At 42.2% G+C, this 26,088-nt stretch overlaps 1 protein-coding gene and 1 pseudogene across 1 annotated transcript in view; one reads left to right on the forward strand and one right to left on the reverse strand.

The window, feature by feature from the left end:
* Positions 1 to 26,088, reverse strand: part of LOC143400788 (MHC class I polypeptide-related sequence B-like) — a 55,078-nt gene that overhangs the window by 10,305 nt on the left and 18,685 nt on the right. The window lies entirely within an intron of this gene.
* On the forward strand, positions 10,550 to 11,199 carry LOC143400787 (Golgi SNAP receptor complex member 2 pseudogene; annotated as a pseudogene).

A 26,088-nucleotide genomic window follows, 5' to 3' on the forward strand; every position in this document is an offset into this window, starting at 1 on the left:
CTGAATTCATTTATTAGCTCTAATAGTTTCTTTGTAGACCCTTTTGGGTCTGCTAGGTATAGAATCATGTCATCTGCAAATAGTGATAATTTAAGTTCTTCTTTTCCTATTTTTATGCCTTTAATTTCTTTCGTCTGTCTAATTGCTCTGGCCAGTGTTTCGAGAACTATGTTGAACAGAAGTGGTGAGAGAGGGCATCCCTGTCTTGTTCCAGATTTTAGAGGGAATGCCTTCAATTTTTCTCCATTCAGAATGATGCTAGCCTGAGGCTTAGCATAGATTGCTTTTACAATGTTGTGGTAAGTTCCCAAAGGGCTATTTCAAGGTAAAAAAATTATCCCTAGGAGGATCCTAAGTTGGGTTGTGGAGAGATTTCCTCCCTCATTCCAGAGAACAGAGCCAGGGCCATGAGGGTAGGAAAGGGGTTGGAGACTATACGTTAGATGGGCCATCTTGGTAGACAGTGAGTGTCCCATCACCAGAGGTGTGCAAGTAGAAACTACAAAAGTGTTGTATTACACTGCTAAAGGTCACATCCTCTAGGATTCTGGGCTTCAGGGTAAAGAAATGCAACCCAGACTCAGGCCATGCTCAGTCCCTTTTACTTTCAAGAGTTGGCAAAAAGAAGCCAGACATGTCACATTCATATGACATTAGGAAATTTTTTTAAAAAAATATTTAATAGTTGGACACAATACCTTTATTTCACTCATTTATTTTTTACGTGGTGCTGAGGATCAAACCCAGGGTCTCACACATGCGAGACAAGCGCTCTACCACTGAGCCACAACCCCAGCCCAGGAAAATTTTTATTAATAAAATAGTTCCTATAAAAGCTGTATGAGCTCTCCACAGTTCTTCTCATCTTGACAGTAATAAAATCAAGCCTGTAGCTTTAGGGTCATCTCAACAACCACAAGAGGAGACATTTTAAGAAGTATAAAAAGAAAAGTGATTTAGAGTCTATTAACATTTTTAAAAGTGTGTTTACAAGAAGGGGGAATACATTACTGGCTCGAGGAAAGATCCAGAAACATGAGGAGAGTGGAACCATATCAATTTCCCTCCATCTCCATTTTAACCTGGAAGACTGCATCCTCCTCCTCAATATCCCAACAGCTGCTGGTTCAGTGTTCCCCCTTCACTAAGAAGGTTTGGTTGGGAAAGGGTGGTGGGCAGGATGCAGCAGGCAGGTGCCACGGGCTAGAGGTGCACAGATTCCCAGATCTGGGTCCCCAACCTGGCTGAGCCTTGATCACTCTGCTGGAACTCAGCCTTCTCCTATGAGTATAGACAAGTGATCTGGCCAGTGGAGACTGGGAATCCAGACCCTCTCACTTAGCTCAACAGCCTTAGCTTTCCAGCAAGGCTTGTTAGGGCTCAGGGAATAGAGATTCACATAGTAAGTTCCCACCTAGCTATCTCCCTCCCCTTGCTTCCCCCACAGCCACCATCTGTACCCCCTAGCTGAGCTGAGCCCTGGTATGGGGAGTGGAGTGTCATGGGGTGAATTTCAATCCACACATCAAGCCAAGTACATGGAAACAATTATACAATGGACTTGAGGCAACCCAGTGCCTCCTTCTACTCAGTGTAAAGGGGGACTGGGCCCAGGGACACCTTGCAGGCGGGCAGAGGCAACCCCATCAAGGGTTTGACAGGTCAAGGACTGAACCTAGACTCAGACCTCCATCGTGACAGTATCTCAGACTCCCCTTCCAATGCACACGGCACACTCACCCACACATGCACACACACGCTGCAGCCAATACGCATGCACGCATGCATGTAGTCCAGCCCAATCTCGTGCACATGGATGTTACATACACATGCCAACATCATCACATGTGCATATGCCACACTTCTTAGGTGCTCACACGTACATGTCAGTGTGGCTGTCCATGTCTGCTCACAAGTGCACAGATAGTGCACAGACCAATGCATGCACAGCCCTGCTCTTTTGAATAGGCACACTTATGTGCACACACAGGAGACAGAACCTCTGATTGGATCATACTGCATTTCACAGATGAGGGTGGAAGTATTTATCCAGGTTCATGGAGGCAGTCTGTGGAAACTCCCACTGAGACATAGGAGGCTGGGCATCTTTAAAAGAGAAGCTACATATTTTCATATTTTTACAAATTCTTTCCCAATCCACCTCTCCCTATGCCCTGTGCAGGACCCATTCTATGATAGGTAAATATGTGTTGGTAATAATTCAATTAAAATTTCCTAAATACTATAACTAAAACTTCCTACATACTATATGCACTTCATGACTTTTCTCTCATTTACTGAATGCAAAACTCCTCGCCCAACACACAGCATATATCAAAAGTCTTATCAATGTTTATTAAATATATGAATGATTTAATTAAACATCCAACACCAAAAAGTGAATCTCTTTGACTTCAGCCCAGTGCTGGGATTCAGACAGACCTGGACTGGAAACCCTGCTCTGCCACTTAGTTTGTGGTGTTGGTTGAGTGACATTCCCTCTCTGAGACTTTAGTTTCACACATGTAAACTGGGCATGCTGAAATCTGCCCACCAGACACAATAAGCTCAGCATATAAAATGCTCAGCCCAACACCCAGATCATCCCACAGTGTGGTCCTTGTTGCTGTTGGTGCAGATGACATCACTGTGTCATCCTCCACAGGAAGGCTGGGAAAGCCTTTCTGAGTGGTTGCTTCCTCCACTCCACTTGCAGTTGTGGGTCAAGAAGTTCAAGACCAGACGTCACATGTGTAGTACACAGGCTTCCCTCACCTCCCAGATGTGTTTTGTTCAGCTGAGGTGATACTTCACCATTTTGTTTGTTTGTTTAGTTAAAGAAGTTGTCAACACTTAAAGATTGAAAGATTTCACATAAAAGAACAGATTCTTGGTCTCTCTTGGAATCTTTGCAATTTGAAGCACATCAGAATCACATTCTCCCAGGGCTGTGGTCAGCTGGAGTTGAGAAGTTTCTGCCCCTTTCCATGGGGCATGAGCTCCTGGGTTTCCCCATTCCCCCACCTCTCCCTATTGCCTCCCTCCTGGCCAGCTTTGTTTTTCACCTGCTCCCAGAGGCTTTGTACTTGGAAGCTTTGCTTCAGATATTTCCTTCTGTAAGACTGAAGCTCCAAGTCACACTTAACCAAATGGACTTAAACAAGAAGTTGAAAACCTCACACCTTACCAGAGTTGGGTGGGCACTTCCCCAACCTCAGCCTGGGGCCCTGGATGAAGTTCCTACCTTCCTCCAGAAAGCCCCAGCACCATCTGGCTACCCACAACTACCCAGCTACCTATACCACCCTAGGAACCCACCAAGAGCCCCAATGTGCCCCTGCCCCTTCTAGAAGGAGGAGGATGAGCAGAAAAAATGTGTCCTTTCTGACCAGGCAGACTGCAGCTCCTTGACTCTAACTGGAGACATGGTGATCAGATGATGGCAGAGTCTACCCAACTTTCAGCCTGGGATCCCATCAACAAACCAACTACTTTAGAAAGTTTGCCTGACATTCCTGAGCTGGGTAGGCTGCCTTGCCAAAGAAAACTCCAGCAGGGCTCATCTTGGTGATGACTCCAGCCCAGGCTCAGCCAGAAACATGAGAACATTTACTCATCTGGCCTGTGATGCCCATTTCCCTCAGGAAGTTGTTAGGGCTCCGCTGGCTCCATGGACTTGGGGAAGGCACTTCTGAAGGGGCCTGTGTTCCTCAGCTCGGCCAGGCATGGCTGCCCAGACAGAAAACACCACAGCCACCCCTGGAGAGGTGAAAGAAAGTACTAGAATTCCAGGGCTATGGGTGGTGCTTCCTGAGGAGTTGGGAGTGGTATCCCTCCATGGAGAAGAGCCCCCACCTGTGGCCATGTGCTTTCAGGTCACAGTCTGACCAGCTCCACACCCACCTTATTGTGTTGGCCAATGGAAAGATCCCTAGAAATGGCCAAAGGAAGGCCAGGTGGGTGGTGGTCCCCATGCTGACAGCTCTGAGGAACGACCTCTCACCACAATCTCTCTCTGCATGCAGTCCCCTGTTCTCTTTTCCTGGATGCCTTTCCCTGAGGTTCTCCTGTGCCCTCCACATCCTCTGGTCTGAGGCATTCCTGTGAAGGTGCAGCTGGCCTCCCAGCTCTGAGAGCCAGGGACTGTGGTCAAGAGGTCCTGGAATTTGTGGAGCAGAGACAACAGAGCCCTGGGGACTGCTAAGTCATCTGTTAAGTCCCACAGGAATCCTCCTGCTCTCTCCATCCCCTGAGGTGGCTGCAATAGCCTCCTCCAAAACCTCCCAACCTCCACTCCTGCCTCCCTCTAACCCATTCTCTGAGCCAAGGTCTGCACAACCTTTTATCAATTATAGAATAAGGTAATGTGTGCATTGCTTAATGACAGGGACACGTTCTGATAAAGGTGGTTTCTTCACCAAGGGAGCATCCTGGACCATGATCACACCAATCGAGGGGGTGATGTCGATCCCTCTCTTGATGAAGTCAAGAAATGCAGCCTTAGAAAAGTTTTCACAGTAAGCACAAGATGAATGAGGTTCCACTGGCATACTGCCAGACCATTTTACCATAAGCATTTTTTGTAAGTTATTGTATATTCTCTTTTTTTTCTTGGTACTGGGAATTGAACCTAGGGGTGCTTAACCTCAAAGCCACATCCCCAGCCCTTTTTATTTTTTTATATTGAGACAGGGTTTTGTGGAATTGCTGAGAGTGGCCTCAAACTCACCATCCACCTGCCTCCACCTCCCAAGTAGAGGACTGATGGGATTATAAACATGTGCCACTGTGCCTGGAAAGTTGTGGTATATTCTAAAACAATGATTAAAAGTAGAGTGTAGCAAATACACAAATTAATGAAATTGACATTTACTACCATTACCAAGTATTATGTATCATACGTAGTAGTTGGTGCTATACTATTTTGGTTTTGTTTGTTTGTGATGGGGTCTTGCTATGTTGCCCAGGCTGCCCTTGAACTTCTAGGCTTAAGTGACCCTCCTGCCTCAGCTTCCTGAGTAGCTGGGAGTATGGATGCATGCCACTGTACCCTGCTAATTTGGAGATTTTATATAAATTGAATAATCATATTGATAACCTCAACCATGGCATTATAGTTTTTGTGATTTCTTCCTTTCAACATTACATGATGAGATTCATCCACAGTGTTGCAAGAATCTAGAATTCATTCTTTTCACAATTTTCTTGGACTTGTTAGAGCCTTTAATATTTTAATGCATTTATGTGCATCATAATTCATCATAAGCATCCCCTCTGTGACAGGTCCAAGTGATACAAAGTTGATTAAAACTGCATTAGGAATAAGTAGGGTAGATGAAATACACTGGCCTTAAATTTGATTGTAGTTTTTTGTTGTTGTTGTTGTTCTTCCAGTCCTGCTGGGCCGACTTGGGGAAATCCCTTACCATCTCTGGGCTTTCTGTCTTCTAATTTGCAAAATGCAAGTTTAGTGATCGGGACTCCCTCAAAGACTTCTCTCCTGATACTTCAATACCCATGTACACATATTTTAATTAATCAGAGGATTGTTTAAGATTGTATGGGCCTTGAGGATTTGGACACTATGAGGAACTGGAAAGGGCAGGGACAGTATGTGGAAGTGATGGAAAGTGGACGCCCAGAGCTTTAGGAGAAAGAGGAGAACAGTAAGGCTCAAGGGAGGTTTTGCCCAAAAATAAAAAAAGAAACAATGGTTCTGGGGCACACCACCTTGTGACCAACCCCCTGCCTATTCCCACCCAGTCATGAGTACCATCAGAGGTAGCCAGAGACTTCATTGTCCAGAGCACATGTTCTCAACACAGTGGATGTTCCAAAAAAGAAAGAATCCTACAGGTAAATGTGCAGGATTCACCCAGATCCCCAGTATGTCTGTGGTATTAAAAATTCATTGGTGCTCAGGGGCTGGCAGGAAAAAAAATGTCTAAAAGAGCACCTTAGGGGGCGGATAATAAAAAAGAAAATGCTAAGGCTGCAAGTAACTGATCAGAGGGTGTTGTCCCTGAGACGTTGGAGTAATGTAGATGGGAGCACATGGAAGATCTCACCTAACCCATAATTTCTCCATTATTCACATATCTTCTAGATTTTGACCCTATAATGTCATTTTTCTACCCAGGTAATGACAGCACCCAGCATTCTGATGCTTCTCTAGCCCTATAAAGATGAGACTCTGGAGGGCCCAATATGGTAGAAGGGATGAGATCCAGGGAATGGAGAAGGTTGTGGGAATTCTCTTGGATCTTTGGGTGAGTGGTGGGTTCTTCAGAATGTTGCCACTTAGAGTAACTGCTCTGATTTTGTTCATGACAATTTTGTTCTGAAGCATGAGTCAGCTGCCTTGTGTGGGACTGAGCAACACAAGATTTGTTCAAGTCTTTGTGACTAGCAGAACCTGGGAGTCCCTTTCTGTAATGGATTATTAGGCCATCCACATTCCTATTGGCATAATGAGCAGAGCTGAAACCAGTGCACAGGACCCCTGTCCCCACACTGTCCCTTGCCCACTCACCTTTCCTATTCTAGCAGATATGAGGCTGGGACAACTCCATCCCACTATCAATATCATTGTGCACTGAGTCACAACTTCTTACTTCCATCCTGAATCTAAGAATCTAAATATAAATGTTTTCTCAAAATCTTGACCCAATGGGTTGATTGGCTAATCAACTGATAAAATTCCAAATTAGAGAGAGGAAATAAATGGAAACACTGAGAGTCTCCCAGAATCTGTTTTTGCTGTCCCTAGTCAGCTTCAGCTGCAGATAAGAGAAGGCTGTGAGGAGCCCAGTGTGGACAGGGCTGTGCCCTGTTAGTGCTCAGGCCATGCTGGGCTTTGATGTGGTCTGTCCTTCGCTTGGTCATCTTTTATACTCCCTTGTCCTTGTCCCCTACGAGAACCTTGTCCCACCAGGACCTGTGATCACTGGGACATAAACATCACCAGAGCCTTCTGTTGTCAGCAAGACCCTGGGCATCAAGGGCTTCCTGTGGCCATGTCAGGCCTCCCTCATCCTTTGTGTTTCCTTTCTCCTAGTTCCTAGGGAGGATTATGCCTGTTCTTGTTCTTGTAAATGAGTTCTGGTCTTGTTCTCCTGTGTGAGTCCCCAGAATATCATCAGCAGAGGAGCTTTTCTCCATCATTGTTCTTACAAGGTTGGAGTGGTCCCTGCACAGAGGAGGTTCTGTGGTATCAAAAGACACACACACACACACACACACACACACACACACACACACACACATATATATATATATATATATATATATATATATTCAACTTGCATTAAGCAGCACACAGATCCTTCTCTAAAATAGACTGTATATTATACCACAAAGCAACTCTAAAAAAAAAGTAGAGATGCTATCATGTATTTTATCAGATCATAATGGAAAGAAATTGGTAATCGACAAAAAAATAAAAATTTCTTCTTCACCTGGAGACTAAACAATATGCAACTGAATCAATAATGGGTCACAGAAGACATCAAGGAAAAGATTAAATCTTTCTTAGAGGTAAATGAAAACATAGACTCAACATAGTGAAACCTCTGGGACACTATGAAAGCAGTACTAAGAGGAAAATTCATTGCATGGAGTTTATTCCCTAAAAGAAGAAAAAATCAACAAAAAAATGACCTCAAGCTACATCTGAAAGCCCTAGAAAAAGAAGAACAAATCAGCAGCAAAAGCAGTTTAGCCCATGACTCTCGCTGTCTTCATGAAAGAAGGTTCACATCATGAGAAACCGCTAGGGAGTTTTAAATTAAAGAGGCAGGACTCTAATTACCTATAAAATCAGCTCCAGGATGGCTCTTCCTAGCTCCAGCCTCAAGCCACCTATTGTGGTAGCAAGGTTTACTGAAGAGGCTAATGAGAGAGAGAGAGAGAGAGAGAGAGAGAGAGAGAGAGAAACACGCCAGGGAGTGGACTTTTATTGGGGAACAAAAAATTCTGGGAAAAATCCCATCCAATGAAAATTAAGGCGGACAGCATCCCAAGGTCAGGGGCGACGATTGGGTCTTTGAGGTAGTGGCCAGACATGCCTCTGTATGGACAAGCCCTTGGACCTGGAGAAGGGTGGGGAAAGCTCTGACACAGCTGTGCCTAAGCGCCTCTCACCCAGCCAGGGAGGTAACTCAAATCACGTGGAAGGATGGTCTCCCACAAGCAGTAGAAGGCAAGAAATAATTAAAATTAGAGCTGAAATCAATGAAATTGAAACAAAAGAAACATTTGAAAAAATTGACAAAGCAGAAAGTTGGTTCTTTGAAAAAAAATAAAATTGACAGACCCTTAGCCACACTAAGAAAGAGAAGGAGAGAGAGAACTCAAATTACCAGCATACATGATGAAAAAGATAATATCACGACAGACACTACAGAAATACAGAGGATAATTAGGAATTATTTTGAAATCTTGTACTCTAATAAAATAAGACATTGAAGGCACTGATAAATTTCTTAAGTCATACAATTTGCCGGGATTGAGTCAGGAAGATATACACAATTGAAACAGACCAATATCAAGTGAGGAAATAGAAGAAGCCATCCAAAGATTACCAAGCAAGAAAAGCCCAGGACCAGATGGATACACAGCCGAGTACTACAAGACCTTTAAAGAAGAACTAATACCAATAATCTTCAATTTATTTCTGGAAATAGAAAAAGAGGCAGTAATTCCAAACTCATTCTATGAGGCCAACATCACCCTGATCTCCCCAAAAAAGACAAAGACACATCAAAGAAAGAAAACTTCAGACCAATACCTCTAATGAACATAGATGCAAATATTCTCAATAAAATTCTGGCAAATCAAATATAAAAACATATCAAAAAGATTGTGCATCATGATCAAGTGGGATTTCTCCCAGGAATGCAAGATTGGTTCAACATATGGAAATCAATAAATGTAGTTCATCACAGCAATAGACTTGAAGATAAGAATCATATGATCATCTCAATAGATGCAGAAAAATCATTTGACAAAATACAGCACCTCTTTATATTCAAAACACTAGAAAAACTAGGTGTAACAGGAACATATCTCAACATCATAAAGGCTATCTATACTAAGCCTCAGGCCAGCATCATTCTAAACAAAGAAAAATAGAAGACCTTCTCTCTAAAAACTGGAACAAGACAAGGATGCCCTCTTTTACCACTTCTACTCAACATAGTTCTTGAAACACTGGCCAGAGCATTTAGACAGACAAAAGAAATCAAAGGGATATGTATAGGGAAAAAAGAACCTAAATTATCACTATTTACCTAGAAGACCCAAAAAACTCCACCAGAAAACTTACTAGAACTAGTAAATGAATTCAGCAATGTAGCAGGATATAAAATCAACACCCATAAATCAAAGGCATTTCTGTATATCGATGACAAAGCCTCTGAAAAGGAACTGAAAAAAAAAAACCTACCCCATTCACAATAACCTAAAAAAAAAAAAAAAAAAAGATTCTTAGGAAGCAACAAAAGAGATGAACGATATAGACAATGAAAACTACAGAACCCTAAAGAGAGAAATCAAAGAAGACCTTAGAAGATGGAAAGATCTATCTTGCTCCTGGATAGGCAGAATTAATATTATCAAATTGACCATACTACCAAAAGCACTATACAGATTTAATGCAATTCTGATCAAAATCCCAATGGCATTACTCATAGAAATAGTAAAAGCAACCATGAAATTCATCTGGAAAAATAAGAGACCCTGAATAGCTAAAGCCATCCTTAGCAGGAAGAGTGAAGCAGGTGGCATCGGTATACCAGACCTTAAACTATACTACAGAGCAACAGTAACAAAAACAGCATGGTATTGGCACCAAAACAGACTGGTAGACCAATGGTACAGAACAGAGGAAAGAAGTATGGAGATTCCCTGCAAATCTGGGAATGGAACCACCATTTGACCCAGCTATCCCTCTCCTTGGACTATACTCAAAGGACTTAAAAACAGCATACTACAGGGACACAGCCACATCAATGTTTATAGCAGCACAATTCACAATAGCTAAACTATAGAGCCAACCTAGATGCCCTTCAGTGGATGAATGGATAAAAAAATGTAGCATATATACACAACGGTATTTTACTCAGCAATAAAAGAAAATAAAATCATGGCATTTGCAGGTAAATGGATGGCGTTGGAGAAGATAATGCTAGGTCAAGTTAGCCAATCCCAAGAAAATAAATGCTGAATATTTTCTCTGATATAAAGAGGCTGACTCCTAATGGAGTAGGCAGGGGAAACATGGGAGGAATAAATGAATTCTAGATAGGGAAGAGGGGAGGGAAGGAAAGAGAGAGGGCAGGGAATTAGTAAGGATGGCGGAATGTGATGGACATCATTATCCAAAGCACATGTATGAAGATACTAATTGGTGTCAACCTACTTTATATACAAACAGAGATATGAGAATTTGTGGTATATATGTGTAATAAGAATTGTAATGCAAAAAAAGTACATGTGTAGGAGGACTTGCTCCAAGGAAGCCAGAACTCGGGCCAGTGGGGCCAGCAACATGGAGCCACTGTACCAACAAATGCACAAGCAGGTTCAAAAGATCCAGTCTCACATGGGACGCCTGGAGATGGCAAATAAGCAGTCTCTGCATTTAGTAGAAAATGAAATCCAAGCAAGCATAGACCAGATATTCAGCAGTCTAGAACATCTGGAGATTTTGTCCAACAAGGAACCCCCTAACAAAAGACAGAATGCCAAACTTCGAGTTGACCAGTTAAAGTATGATGTCCGGCACCTGCAGACTGCTCTCAGAAACTTCCAGCACCAGCAGCGTTAAGCCAGGGAGCAGCAGGAGAGACAGCGAGAGGAGCTTCTGTCTTGTATCTTCACCACTAATGACTCTGACACTCTGACACCACCATACCAATGCACGAATCACTGCAGTTTAACTCCTCCCTCCACAACATTCACCACAGCATAGATGACCTCATTGGAGGCTGGCACAGTATTCTGGAGGGACTGAGGGCCCAGAGACTGACCCTGAAGGGGACTCAGAAAAAGATCCTTGATATTGCCAACATGCTGGGCTTATCTAACACGGTGATGCTGCTCATTGAGAAGAGGGCTTTCCAGGACAAGTACTTCATGATTGGCAGGATGCTGCTCACCTGTGTGGTCATGTTCCTCATGGTGCAGTACCTGACTTGAGCCAGCAACACCCAGTGGCTAGACAGTGTTCCCACTGCAAGACTGTGTGAATGTGAGTATGTGCACATAAGAGAGAGAAGGGCCTAGAGGCTGCCTTTTGAAATGTATGCCTGACTTAACTGTGATGACCACTTAGGAGTAATTGTGATCAGACTGCTCTGTTTTCTGTGACATCTTGGGAGCTAGTGCCACCAAGATGTGTGGTAGAAAGTGAAAGAAGTTCTGATTCTCTCACCCTCACTCTCACTGGGGAAGGGAAGGGATGGCTTTGTCCATATGTCTATGTGCACCTGGAGAAGGTTTCTGCAGTGAGCCTCAAGTGCAGGACTGTTCACACTGTTCACACCTTGTTGTCCACAGCCTCTGTGGCTCCTGATGAATAGGCTGGAGCATGGGCAGAAAGGAGAGGGAAGAGGCCTTTTTCTGCACCCATTGCAGTGGATCAGTTTACACACACTTGTTCCTGCCACCCTCCCCCAGCAACTGACATGTAGATGACTAACTGCTAACACTCATCATCCTTTCCTGGAAGCAGCTACCTAGGAGAAGCAGAGACATTAAAGGTATTGCTGATAAGGGTAAGCTTTTCCACACTATGGTTGCTGGGCATTTGTCCTTCCTGAAGGAAAGCCAGTGTTCCTGGGAGTGTTCAGTCTGGATACTGAAGACCCAAGTCACCAATTTTTTTTTTCAAGTATTAGAATGGTTAGCTCTCTTAAAACTCAGAGACTGCAGCTGGGCACCTATGCCTGGGCTTTGATGGGCCTTTGTGTCTTAGAAGGTGGCAATGAGAAAAGGATAGTTATTTGTCAGTTTCAGTCTCATCTCTAGTTCTAATATCTCTTAATTAATTGGCTCTCTTCTCTTCCTTGAAATACATTAGCACCAGCCTAGCCAGGGTAGGTCACCCTGAAGATGTCTCTGATTATATATCCTTGTGAGATTTTCCAGGAACCAGAAACTTTCCCTTCTTCCCAGCCCTGGATTAAGCCTGTAACAATACCTGGAGTATTGTGGAATTCATTATAAAGCCAGTCTGTCTTGAAGTCTATCTAATGGGATAAATTCCTGAAAGTACCAGAAAGACCTGGTGAGTGTAGTTGTTCATCTGTCAGAAAACAACTGTCCTACCAACCCTAGGCTTAGCCTCATGGCAAGGCAACATAACACTCAGAATTCCCCAGAACTAGAAACCTGGTCAGTATTAACTCCATCCTTAGTCATCCTACTTACACCCTGTCTTTGTTCCTTGTAGCTTGAACTGTCTTGTGTCTCTTTTCCCTTCTACTGTATATGTTCTCTTCCCTCCCTTACTCACCTGTTTCAGTAGCAATACTGGTCTCTTCTGTGGAGTAACTCCCTCTTGGTGAATTTTCTTAATTGTCACAGATTTTTAACATGAATTTTCTGGGTACTAATTTCAGACTTCTGCTCAGAAGAGATATCCATTACCCCTCCCTACCCCTCTGGGCTAAACAAAGACCCTAGATTTCCAGGAAGGAGGAATCTGTGACCCCTTCTGAAAAGGATTAACGGCCCTGCAGAGCAAAAACAGTGACCTGAAGCAGGGAGAGTGGGGCTGCAGCATCTTCAACTTGCCTTTGGGAGGCATTTTGAAATCTTTGCCATGCTCAGCACAGAGCTCTTGGGTTCCATAAAATGGATTATTAAGCTGCACAGGCCTGTCTTGTCTCCTGGGCACCTGAGGATCCTGCCAGACAGTACACTTTGAAGGAAGGTGTGCAAGTTACAACTGAGCCATTTGGACTTGAATTCTGGGAGACAAACACCTCCCAGAATTGTTGGCTGGTAGGGCATCTTTTGTGTAGTAAATACCAATTTCCACACCTGCCTTTAGAGTGATTCCTGGCCTGGATAAACCTTCATGCCTCACCTTTGTAGCAGGTTCTCCCTACTTGGGAATAAAAGTTGTGGAGGTGATGTGTGAGTATTTACTGCCTGGGCCTGGCAGTCTGTGTCTGGTGATTCGGGGGCACAAGAGGGCTATTGTCACAATACTACCATCCTTCCCATTTTTTGTCCGGTGCCTGACTGGGCAAGAAATATGTGGCCCGAGTTCAGGAAAGGGTCCCAGGCTAGTGGAAGAGCGCCTTCTAGTGGGGTCAGGGTGAATTCTTAGGTGGAGCTAGCTAGAAACTCCAAATGGCAGCCTTTGCCACCTGGTGCAGCAGTTATGCTGCAGCAGGTGGGTTGCCAGGGGAACTTTGAATACCCTTATTACATGGATGTTTACTCCAGGTCTGGCCACTTTAAGAAAAGCCAGATTCGAGATCAGGCCCAGCGACCCACGGAGTGGCAGAGCCACTCCCGCGCCTGCAAGGTAGGTGCACCTGCCACCCACCGGAAGGTCAGGCCCAACAACTCTCAGAGGGACACAGCTGCTCCACGCATGTGCAAGGTAGGCGGAACCGTGACCACTGACAAAACAGGCCCAGTGGCCCGCCAGACACATCACCCCGGTTGAGGGAGGGGCAGAGCCGCCGGGCGCCTGCAAGGTAGGCGGACCTGCGACCCACCAGCAGAACAGGCACAGCAATCCACAGAGCAGCAGAGCCACGCCCCGAGCCTGCAAGGTAGGCAGACCTGCGACCCACCGGCAGTTCAGGCCCAACAACCTGCGAAGGGGCACAGCTGCCCCACGCGCCTGCTAGGTAGGCAGAACCGTGACCACCAACAGAACAGGCCCAGCGGCCGGACAGACACATCGCCCCGCCCTGGTTGGGGGAGGAGCAGAGCCGCCGGGAGCCTGCAAGGTAGGCAGACCTGCAACTCACCAGCAGATCAGGCCCAGCGACCGGCGGAGTGGCAGAGCCACCCCCGCGTCTGCAAGGTAGGCGCACCTGCCACCCACCGGAAGGTCAGGCCTAGCAACTCTTGGAGGGACACAGCTGCTCCACGCGCGTGCAAGGTAGGCGGAACCGTGACCACTGACAAAACAGGCCCAGTGGCCCGCCAGACACATCGCCCCGGTTGGGGGAGGGGCAGAGCCACCGGGCACCTGCAAGGTAGGCGGACCTGCTACTGACTGGCAGAACAGGCACAGCAATCCGCAGAGCCGCAGAGCCACCCCCCGAGCCTGCAAGGTAGGCAGACCTGCGACCCACCAGCAGGTCAGGCCCAGCAACCTGCGGAGGGGCACAGCTGCCCCACGCGCCTGCAAGGTAGGCGGAACCGTGACCACTGAAAAAATAGGCCCAGTGGCCCGCCAGACACATCGCCCCGGTGGGGGAGGGGCAGAGCCGCCACCAGCGCCTGTTAGGTAGACAGACCTGCAACCGACAGACAGAACAGGCCTAGCGACCAGCGGAGGGGCAGAGCCACTGCTCACGCCTGCAAGGTAGGCAGACCTGTGACCACCGAAAGAACAGGCCCACCAAAAGTACAGGCCCAGTGGCCTGCCGGCGTGGTAGGCACATTGCCCCAATTGGAGGAGTGGCAGAACCACCGCCAAAGCCTGCGAGGGAGACTTTGCAACTATACAAGAGCAATATAAATATATAGGGGGAAAAATCAATAACACAACAGTTTCACCAAGCAGAAAGAAACACAATCAGTATGAAAAGACAAGGAAAGAAAGGACCACAAGCAATGCAGGTCAACTCAACTTTAGAAGAGGTAATATCTGCAGCAGATGGAATGTCAGATAAAGAATTCAGGATATACATGCTTCAGATGATCTGGAGTCTCAAGGAAGACATTAGACAGCAAAATCAGACAATGAAAGACCACTTCGACCACTTCGACAATGAATTACATAAACAAATCCAAGAAGCAAAAGATAATTATACAGGGAGATAGAGGTTATAAAAAACAAACAAACAGAAATCCTGGAAATGCAGGAAGCAATAAACCAACTTAAAAACTCAATTGAGAATACTACCAGCAGAGTAGAACACTTAGAAGATAGAACATCAGACAATGAAGACAAAGTATTTCAACTGGAGAAGAACATAGACAACTCAGCAAAACTGTTAAGAAACCATGAGCAGAACATTCAAGAAATATGGGATAACATAAAGAGACCAAACAAGAGTCATTGGGATACAGGAAGGTATAGAGGTCCAAACCAAAGGAATGAGCAATCTATTCAACGAAATAATACGAGAAAACTTCCCAGACTTGAAGAATGAGACAGAATCCCAAATCCTAGAAACCTACAGGACGCCGAATGTGCAAAATCATAAGAGATCCACACCTAGACACATTATAATGAAGACGCCCAACATACAGAATAAAAGCTACAAGAGAAAGGAAGCAGATTACATTTAGGGGTAAACCAATCAGGATAACAGCTGATCTTTAAACACAGAGTCTGAAAGCTAGAAGATCCTGGAATAACATATTTCAAACACTGAAAGAAAATGGGTTCCAACCAAGAATTGTGTATCCAGGGAAATTAAGCTTCAGGATGGAAGATGAAATTAAAACCTTCCATGATAAACAAAAGTTAAAAGAATTTGCAGCTACAAAACCATCTCTTCAAAACATCCTCAGCAAAATATTACAGGAAGAGGAAATGGAAAATATCAATGAAAACCAACAGCGGGAGGTAGTACAGTAAAGGGGGGGGAATAATCAAAGAGGAAAACAAACCATGTTTAGTAACATAAATAAACAAATATGGCTGGAAGAACAACCCATATCTCAATAATAACCCTAAATGTTAATGGCTTAAACTCACCAATTAAGAGACACAGGCTAGTAGAATGGATCACAAAACAAGACCCAACAATATGCTGCCTTCAGGAGACGCATGTGATAGGAAAAGACATACATAGACTGAAGGTGAAAGGTTGGGAAAAATCATATTACTCATATGGACTTCGGAAACAAGCAGGAGTGTCCATACTCATATCAAATAAAATAGATTTCAAGCCAAAGTTAATCAAAAGGGATAAAGAGGGACACTACATACTGCTCAAGGGAACCATACACCAACAAGACATAACAATCATAAATATATATGCCCCAAACAATGGTGCAGTTATGTTCATCAAACAAACTCTTCTCAAGTTCAAGAGTCTAATAGACCACCATACAATAATCATGGGAGACTTCAACACACCTCTCTCACCACTGGACAGATCTTCCAAACAAAAGTTGAATAAGGAAACTATAGAACTCAATAACATAATTAATAACCTAGACTTAATTGACATATATAGAATATACCACTCAAGATCAAGCAGTTACACTTTTTTCTCAGCAGCACATGGATCCTTCTCAAAAATAGATCATATATTATGTCACAGGGCAACTCTTAGACAATATAAAGGAGTAGAGATAATACCATGCATCTTATCTGATCATAATGGAATGAAATTGAAAATCAACGATAAAAGAAGTAAGGAAAAATCATGCATCACTTGGAGAATGAACAATAGGTTACTGAATGATCAATGGGTTATAGAAGACATCAAGGAGGAAAGTAAAAAATTCTTAGAGATAAATGAAAACACAGACACAACATATAGGAATCTATGGAACACATTGAAAGCAGTTCTAAGAGGAAAATTTATTGCTTGGAGTTCATTCCTTAAAAAAAGAAAAAACCAACAAATAAATGATCTAATACTTCAACTCAAAATCCTAGAAAAAGAAGAGCAAAACAACAGCAAAAGAAGTAGAAGACAAGAAATAATTAAAATCAGAGCTGAAATTAATGAAATCGAAACAAAAGAAACAATTGAAAAAATTGACAAAACTAAAAGTTGGTTCTTTGAAAAAATAAATAAAATTGACAGACCCTTAGCCATGCTAATGAAGAGAAGAAGAGAGAGAAATCAAATTACTAGCATACGGGATGAAAAAGGCAATATCACAACAGACACTTCAGAAATACAGAAGATTATCAGAAATTATTTTGAATCTTTATACTCCAATAAAATAGAAGATAGTGAAGGCATTGATAAATTTCTTAAGTCATATGATTTGCCCAGATTGAGTCAGGAGGATATTGACAACCTAAACAGACCAATATCAATTGAGGAAATAGAAGAAACCATCAAAAGACTACCAACTAAGAAAAGCCCAGGACCGGATGGGTATACAGCAGAGTTTTACAAAACCTTTAAAGAAGAACTAATACCAATACTTTTCAAGCTATTTCAGGAAATAGAAAACGAGGGAGAACTTCCAAATTCATTCTATGAGGCCAACATCACCCTGATTCCTAAACCAGACAAAGACACTTCAAAGAAAGAAAACTACAGACCAATATCTCTAATGAACCTAGATGCAAAAATCCTCAATAAACTTCTGGCGAACCGGATACAAAAACATATCAAAAAAATTGTGCACCATGATCAGGTAGGATTTATCCCTGGGATGCAAGGTTGGTTCAATATACGGAAATCAATAAATGTTATTCACCACATCAATAGGCTTAAAAATAAGAACCATATGATCATCTCGATAGATGCGGAAAAAGCATTCGACAAAGTACAGCATCCCTTTATGTTCAAAACTCTAGAAAAACTAGGGGTAACAGGAACATACCTCAATATTGTAAAAGCAATCTATGCTAAGCCTCAGGCTAGCATCATTCTGAATGGAGAAAAACTGAAGGCATTCCCTCTAAAATCTGGAACAAGACAGGGATGCCCTCTCTCACCACTTCTGTTCAACATAGTTCTCGAATCACTGGCCAGAGCAATTAGACATACGAAAGAAATTAAAGGCATAAAAATAGGAAAAGAAGAACTTAAATTATCACTATTTGCAGATGACATGATTCTATACCTAGCAGACCCAAAAGGGTCTACAAAGAAACTATTAGAGCTAATAAATGAATTCAGCAAAGTGGCAGGATATAAAATCAACACGCATAAATCAAAGGCATTCCTGTATATCAGCGACAAATCCTCTGAAATGGAAATGAGGACAACCATCCCATTCACAATATCCTCAAAAAAAATAAAATACTTGGGAATCAACCTAACAAAAGAGGTGAAAGACTTATACAATGAAAACCTCAGAACCCTAAAGAGAGAAATAGAAGAAGATCTTAGAAGATGGAAAAATGTACCCTGTTCATGGATAGGTAGAACTAACATCATCAAAATGGCGATATTACCAAAAGTTCTCTATAGGTTTAATGCAATGCCAATCAAAATCCCAACAGCATTTCTTGTAGAAATAGAGAAAGCAATCATGAAATTCATATGGAAAAATAAAAGACCCAGAATAGCAAAAACAATGCTAAGCAGGAAGTGTGAATCAGGCGGTATAGCTATACCAGACTTCAAACTATACTACAGAGCAATAGTAACAAAAACAGCATGGTACTGGTACCAAAACAGGCGGGTGGACCAATGGTACAGAATAGAGGACACAGAAACCAATCCACAAAACTACAACTATCTTATATTCGATAAAGGGGCTAAAAGCATGCAATGGAAGAAGGATAGCATCTTCAACAAATGGTGTTGGGAAAACTGGAAATCCATATGCAACAAAATGAAACTGAATCCCTTTCTCTCGCCATGCACAAAAGTTAACTCAAAGTGGATCAAGGAACTTGATATCAAATCAGAGACATGGCGTCTGATAGAAGAAAAAGTTGTCTATGATCTACATACTGTGGGGTCGGGCTCCAAATTCCTCAATAGGACACCCATAGCACAAGTGTTAATAACTAGAATCAACAAATGGGACTTACTCAAACTAAAAAGTTTTTTCTCAGCAAAAGAAACAATAAGAGAGGTAAATAGGGAGCCTACGTCCTGGGAACAAATCTTTACTCCTCACACTTCAGACAGAGCCCTAATATCCAGAATATACAAAGAACTAAAAAAATTAGACAATAAGATAACAAATAACCCAATCAACAAATGGGCCAAGGACCTGAACAGACATTTCTCAGAGGAGGACATACAATCAATCAACAAGTATATGAAAAAATGCTCACCATCTCTAGCAGTCAGAGAAATGCAAATCAAAACCACCCTAAGATACCATCTCACTCCAGTAAGATTGGCAGCCATTATGAAGTCAAACAACAACAAGTGCTGGTGAGGATGTGGGGAAAAGGGTACTCTTGTACATTGCTGGTGGGACTGCAAATTGGTGCGGCCAATTTGGAAAGAAGCAGTATGGAGATTTCTTGGAAAGCTGGGAATGGAACCACCATTTGATCCAGCTATTCCCCTACTCGGTCTATTCCTTAAAGACCTAAAAAGAGCACACTATAGGGACACTGCTACATCCATGTTCATAGCAGCACAATTCACAATAGCAAGACTGTGGAACCAACCTAGATGCCCTTCAATAGACGAATGGATAAAAAAAATGTGGCATTTATACACAATGGAGTATTACTCTGCATTAAAGAATGACAAAATCATAGAATTTGGAGGGAAATGAATGGCATTAGAGCAGACTATGCTAAGTGAAGCTAGCCAATCCCTTAAAAACAAATGCCAAATGTCTTCTTTGATATAAGGAGAGTAACTAAGAACAGAGTAGGGACGAAGAGCATGAGAAGAAGATTAACATTAAACAGGGATGAGAGGTGGGAGGGAAAGGGAGAGAGAAGGGAAATTGCATGTAAATGGAAGGAGACCCTCAGGGGTATACAAAATTACATACAAGAGGAAGTGAGGGGAAAGGGGGAAAAATATAAGGGAGAGAAATGAATTACAGTAGAGGCGGTAGAGAGAGAAGAGGGGAGGGGAGGCGGGAGGGGGGATAGTAGAGGATAGGAAAGGCATCAGAATACAACAGACACCAGAATGGCAATATGTAAATCAATGGTTGTGCAACTGATGTGATTCTACAATCTGCATATGGGGTAAAAATGGGAGTTCATATCCCACTTGAATCAAAGTGTGAAATATGATATATCAAGAACTATGTAATGTTTTGAACAACCTACAATAAAAATTAATTTAAAAAATAAAAAAAAAGAAAAGAAAAGCCAGATTCAAGACCAAGTAAATACAAGAGTCCTGATTTTATAGAAGGTTTCTTCCTAGGTTTTTCCTTAAAGCAACTTTCCCTGTTGAATGTAAGTGGCTTTGATTTGCAAGTTTGAATTTCCACTCTGTTTTTGAAACATCAGCTGAATAAAGTTAAGATTTATTTTATTTAGAAAAAAGTACATGTATAAAGACATGAATTGGCGTGAACATACTTTATAAAAGATATGAAAAATTGTGCTCTATAGGTGCAATACATTCCGCTGTCATGTATTTGTTTTATTTTTTTTTTTAGTTGTAGTTGGACACAATATCTTTTTTATTTATTTATTCTTTTTTTATTTTAAACATCAGAAATTTATTGGTTGCTCAAAACATTACATTGATCTTGACATATCATATATCATACATTTGTTTCAAATGGGATATGAATTCTTATTATTCCCCTGTGTACAGATTGCAGGATCACATTGATTATACAGCCATGTTTATACATACTGCCAAACAAGTGTCTGTTGTACTCTGCTGCCCTTCCTATCCCCTTCCTATCCCCCCTCCCCTCCCCTCCCCTCCCCTCCCTCTACCCCATCTACCTTCACTCATTTCTTTCACTCTCTCTTATTTTTTTCCTCCCCTTTGGGTCACATCCTCTTATATGTATTTTTGTATAACAATGCGGGTCTCCTTCCCTCTTCCGTGCAATTTCCCCTCTCTCTCCCATTCCCTCTCACCTCTTGTCCCTGTTTGATGGTAATCTTCTTCTCATGCTCTTCCTTCAATATTGTTGAAATGGCTGTATTACAAAAGCAACTTACTGATTCAACACAGTCCTCATCAGAATTCAATGACATTATTCACAGAACTAGAAAAAACAGTCTCAAAGATAATCTAAGAAAAAAATGCTGGAAGTATCATAATACCTGGTACTACAGAACTATAGTAACAAAAACTTCATGGTATTGGCAGTAAAACAGACACATAGACAGAGACAAACCCACAGCTTTAGACATCTGATCCTTGACAAAGGCATCATTTCAACAAGATAAGCATCAGAATATGTAAAGACTTCAAAAAACTTAACCAAAAATCAAATAACCTCACCAATAAATGGGTAAATGAACTAAGTAGATACTTCTCAAAAGAAAAAAAAAACACAAATGGCCAACAAATATATGGGGAAAAAAAAAGGTCCAACATTTTTTGCTACAGGAATTTTGCTAAGTGCAAAATGTAAATCGGAATGACACTGAGGTTTCATCTCACTCAAGTAAGAATAGTGGTCTTCAAGAATACAAGTAATAAATACTGGTGTGGATGTGTATAAATGTGTGGCTGGGACTGTAAATTAGTACAATCACTATGGAAATCAGCATGGAGATTCCTCAAAAGGCTAGGAATGAAACCACCATATATCTGGCTATGCCACTCCTCACTGTTTATCCAAAAGAATTAAAGGCAGCAGACTATAGTGACACATGCATATCACTGTTTATTACAGCCCAATTCACAATAACTAAATTATGGAAACAACCTAGGGGCCCATCAACAGATGAATGGATGAAGAAAGTGTGGTAAAATTGTGAAGTTTTATTTAGTCACCAAGAATAGAATTATGCCATTTGCAAGGAAATGAATAGAACTTAAGAATGTTAAGTGTAAAATGCCACACTCAGAAAGTCAAGGGTTGAATATTTTCTCCCATATGTGGAAACTAGGGAGAAAAAAATGGAACATCATTAAAGTAGAAAAAAGAAAGGGATGAGTGTGAGGGAAAGAGGAGGTATTGGAAAATGAAATTGACCAAATGATATTGTGCTCACATATGAATATGTAATAAGGAATCCCACTAATTGTATAATTATAATGTTCCAATAAATTTTTAAATAAATAAAGTTTGCATTCAAGGAAATGCAAATCAAAATTATATATGTATGTGTGTGTGTGTGTGTGTGTGTGTGTGTGTGTATATATATATGCATAATAACTGCAGGACAATTCATTTGGGCAGGGTCACAGGGTTACTCTTGAGGTTACATGGAAGAATCCACACTCCCATACTGAGTCAGCACAAACTTAGGAACCACTGCTTCTGTTGCTGCTGGACACCGGACCTGCCATTATCTCTCCTGACAACTGCCCATTGCTATTGCCACTCGTGCCGCCTTTGCCAAATGCATTCTGCACAGAACCAGCTTATCTGTGTCACCAACACAGACTGGTCAGAGTGTCTGGGGAAATTGAAACCTCATCCAGTACCAGCTGCACAAAAGACTGTGGGAATTTTCCTCTTCCAGAGAGTGGAGGCAGTTTCTGCTTCCCACCGAGGAATTCCGTGATTTAATCATAGGGCTCAGGTGCTTAGGACTGAGGGATGGACAAAGAATGACAAAGTTTCATCATGGAGTAATCATCTGTTATAAAACTTCAGCAATTTGTAGGCAAATGGTTTTGGCTCAGGAACAAGAGACTGAGAATGACATCTTTCCACTCATTCCCTTGAGAATATATTTGATGGAGCATTTATACCAGTTGATCCCATAGATAATTAATTGAATTGACATTATGTGATGGTGAAATGATTACTCAAAACATTTTTTTTAGCTTTTAGGCTCCCAAAGAATTTTTTTTCTTTAAAAATCCTACTTTTCTAACCTCATTATGTAACCATTTATTCATTTCCTTATGGTCAACTGCTATTCTCCCTTGTCTTCATTTATATGACTGCTTTCACCTTCAGAAAGGTGAAAGGCCAGTGCTCTAGATGATAGGTTGCTCTTCTAGCATGGCAAGTGTCTCCATCAGACTGTTTTCATTCACAGAGGTTGAGCTTGCACAGGTGCAGAACACATGGGCTCTTTTCACCACCAGGTGATAGAGCTACAATAACTGGTCATCCAAATTAGCCAGACAGGGTAAAACCACAGGTTCTTAGAAATTCTCACACAAATGTTTTAAAATAGGTTTACAGGGGCTGGTATGTAGCTCAGAGGCAGACTGCTAGCATACACAAACTGAGTTCAATCTCCAACACTGAAGGGGAGGGGAGGGGAGGGGAGGGGAGGGGGGATAGTAGAGGATAGGAAAGGCAGCAGAATACAACATACACTAATATGGCAATATGTAAAACAGTGATTCTGCAATCTGTATAAGAGGTAAAAATGGGAGTTCATAACCCACTTAAATCAAATGTGTGAAATATGATATGTCAAGAACTATGTAATGTTTTGAACAACCAATAATAAAAATTTTTTTAAAAAATCTCCAACACTGAGAAATATATTGATATTTATACTCTTTTGTGTAGTATTCCTTCCTGTTTCTGGCCCCTTTTTCCTGGAGCACAGCATCAGATAGGAAAAAAGAAAGCTGATGTAAAGTGATCATCACACCAGTGTCCCCCTCTCTGGAACAATTGCATAGTAACACTAGCATCCTCCCCCACTCCTCTTCTTCAGAGACCCAGGAACAGAGAGCACATTCTCTACTGGGGACACTCCTTTCATCCCATTCATGTGGCATGTGAGATACCCTCCATGCCTATGTATCACCCCACCCCCTTTTACATAAGGAATGTGTTATTGTCTGTTACAATCCCCTATCCAACTATTCCTGTGGTGGTCATAGCTTTCTGCTCATCCTTGATCAATATGAACTGAACACTGTGTCTCTTGGTTGAAGAAACATGACTCTGTGGTCCAAAATGGTGCAGCGTCTTTTGCTCTGGTTCTTCTGAAGCACTCTGAGTATTTGCATCTCCTGCTGGGTAAGCAAAGCCCTCTATACTAGGGCTGTCAACATCCTTCTGAATTTTTCAGTTATGATTAAGTTCTTACCCCAGAGAATCTGTTACATAGACATCTATCATCTATCTCTATTTTCTCAGCCAATAGAACAGTTATTATTTTGTGCCAAGAGGTTGCTTGCAAAAATTCCTAGATGCAGTCCATGTCTTCATTTCAGTACCTATTAAAGTCTACTTATATCATGGACTCAATTGGCTGTCTCAAGTAACAACACCAGGGTATCCACTCATTGATTCCAATCACTTTTTTTTTTTTTTTTTGTACCAAGGATTGAACCCAGGGGTACTTAACCACCAAGCCACAACCCAGAAGTTTTTTAATACTTTGTTTAGAGACAGGGTCTCCTTGAGTTGCTTAGGGCCTCATGAAGTTGCTGAGGCTGGCTTTGAACTTGTGACCCTCCTACCTCAGCTTCCCAAGCCACTGGGATTATAGGTGAGCAGCACCACACCCAGCTTACCTTATGTTTTAGTCAGATTTTTTGCTGCTGTGACCAACAGAACTGATTAGAAGAACTTAGAAGAGGAAAAGTTTATTTTTGGCTCAGAGTTTCAGAAATTAAGTTCTTGTTCAGCTGACTCTGCAGTTCTGGCTCTAGGGTGAGGTAGAATATCCTGGCAGAGGAAAGCACTTCAGGACTTGGCAACAGGAAGCAGAGAATGTTTCACTCAGGAAAGACAAAATATAAACCCCAAAAACATGCTCCCAGTGACCTATGTCCTCCACCCACACTCTACTTGTCTACAGTTACCACCCATTTAATTCCTATCTGTAAATTAACACAGTGATTAGGTTAAGGTTAATGTTCTCATTACCAAATTGTTGAACCTCTAAACTTTCTTGCACTATCTCACCTCTTTGGAAGACACCTCATATGTAAACCACAACACCATACAAACCTGGAAGGGGGTTCTTGTGATCACTGTCCTGCTCTATGGCACACATCAGGGCACAATAGTGCTTTCAATGGAACTAGGTTCCTGGGAGAATTGCTTTAATAAGCTCTTTTCCACTGTAATTTTTCTGTGCCATGTGGCCAGGTTTTTGGCTACCAACCATGAATTTTTAAGAACCAAACACCCTTCAACTCTGAGTCATCACATGAGGGCTCCAGCTCTTCAAGGCAGAAGAAACCACAGAGTCAGCTCTGAATATTGGCCCCAGGTGGCCCTGCCCTCAGGTCCAGCCCTCTCTTATTGTGAATCTTTTTGTCACAGCAAACTATGAGAATGAGGGTGGGTTTTTTTTTTTATGCTCTGTCAAACATGGAGACAAACATGTACTTTTCCCTAACTCTTTTACTGTCTCTTCTCAAAGACATGAAATAAAAAAGATGAGACACGTGTGTGTGTGTGTGTGTATATATATATATATATATATATATATATATATATATATATATATATATATATATAAAATTATGAAGACATGAAGAAATGAATAGTCAGACGGGGATTGAGGGGGTCCTCAACAGTCAAGGAAAGCCAGTATTTTAGTCTTCTTGGGAGGAGGAAAACAAGGACATTTACAAATAAAATTCATTCACAATAATTTATATATACAATACGTTAAATGTGATAAAATAATGAACATAACTAGTATGGCAGAGCTGCAAGCAGCTCTGTATTAAATCCCTGAACCCCCAACAGTTGATAAATATGTCTTTCCACATGGAGGAGATGAGGAGCCTAAGGCACCAAGAGAGAAAGTGCTAGTCAGAGGAGGGTAGGAAACTGAGTCCAGGCCTAGCCAGGGACAGCAGAGTCTAAGCTCCCTGATGCATCAGGAGAGCCAGGAACTGACAGCAGAGGCAGAAATCCCAGCTTCAAGGTTCTAGCGTGGTAACTTTTTTTTTTATTGGGGTGTGAACCCAAGGGCACTTTACCACTGAGCTACATCCCCAGTCCTTTAATTATTGTTTTGAGATAATGTCTCACCAAGTTGCTTAGGACCTCACTAAATTGCAATCCTCCTGCCTCAGTCTGCCCAGTCTCTGGGATTATAGGCCTGTGCCTGGTCCACTGTGGTCAGTTGGTGCCCTCTGCTGCTGATCCAGGAACTTACAGACTCTCAACCTCTGGGGAAGAAGGAACCAGTCAATGTTCAATTGGTTCCACAATATTGTTTTTTATTTCCTCAGGACCTCT

Source organism: Callospermophilus lateralis, chromosome 6 (genome assembly GCF_048772815.1).
Source record: "Callospermophilus lateralis isolate mCalLat2 chromosome 6, mCalLat2.hap1, whole genome shotgun sequence".
NCBI lineage: Eukaryota > Metazoa > Chordata > Mammalia > Rodentia > Sciuridae > Callospermophilus > Callospermophilus lateralis.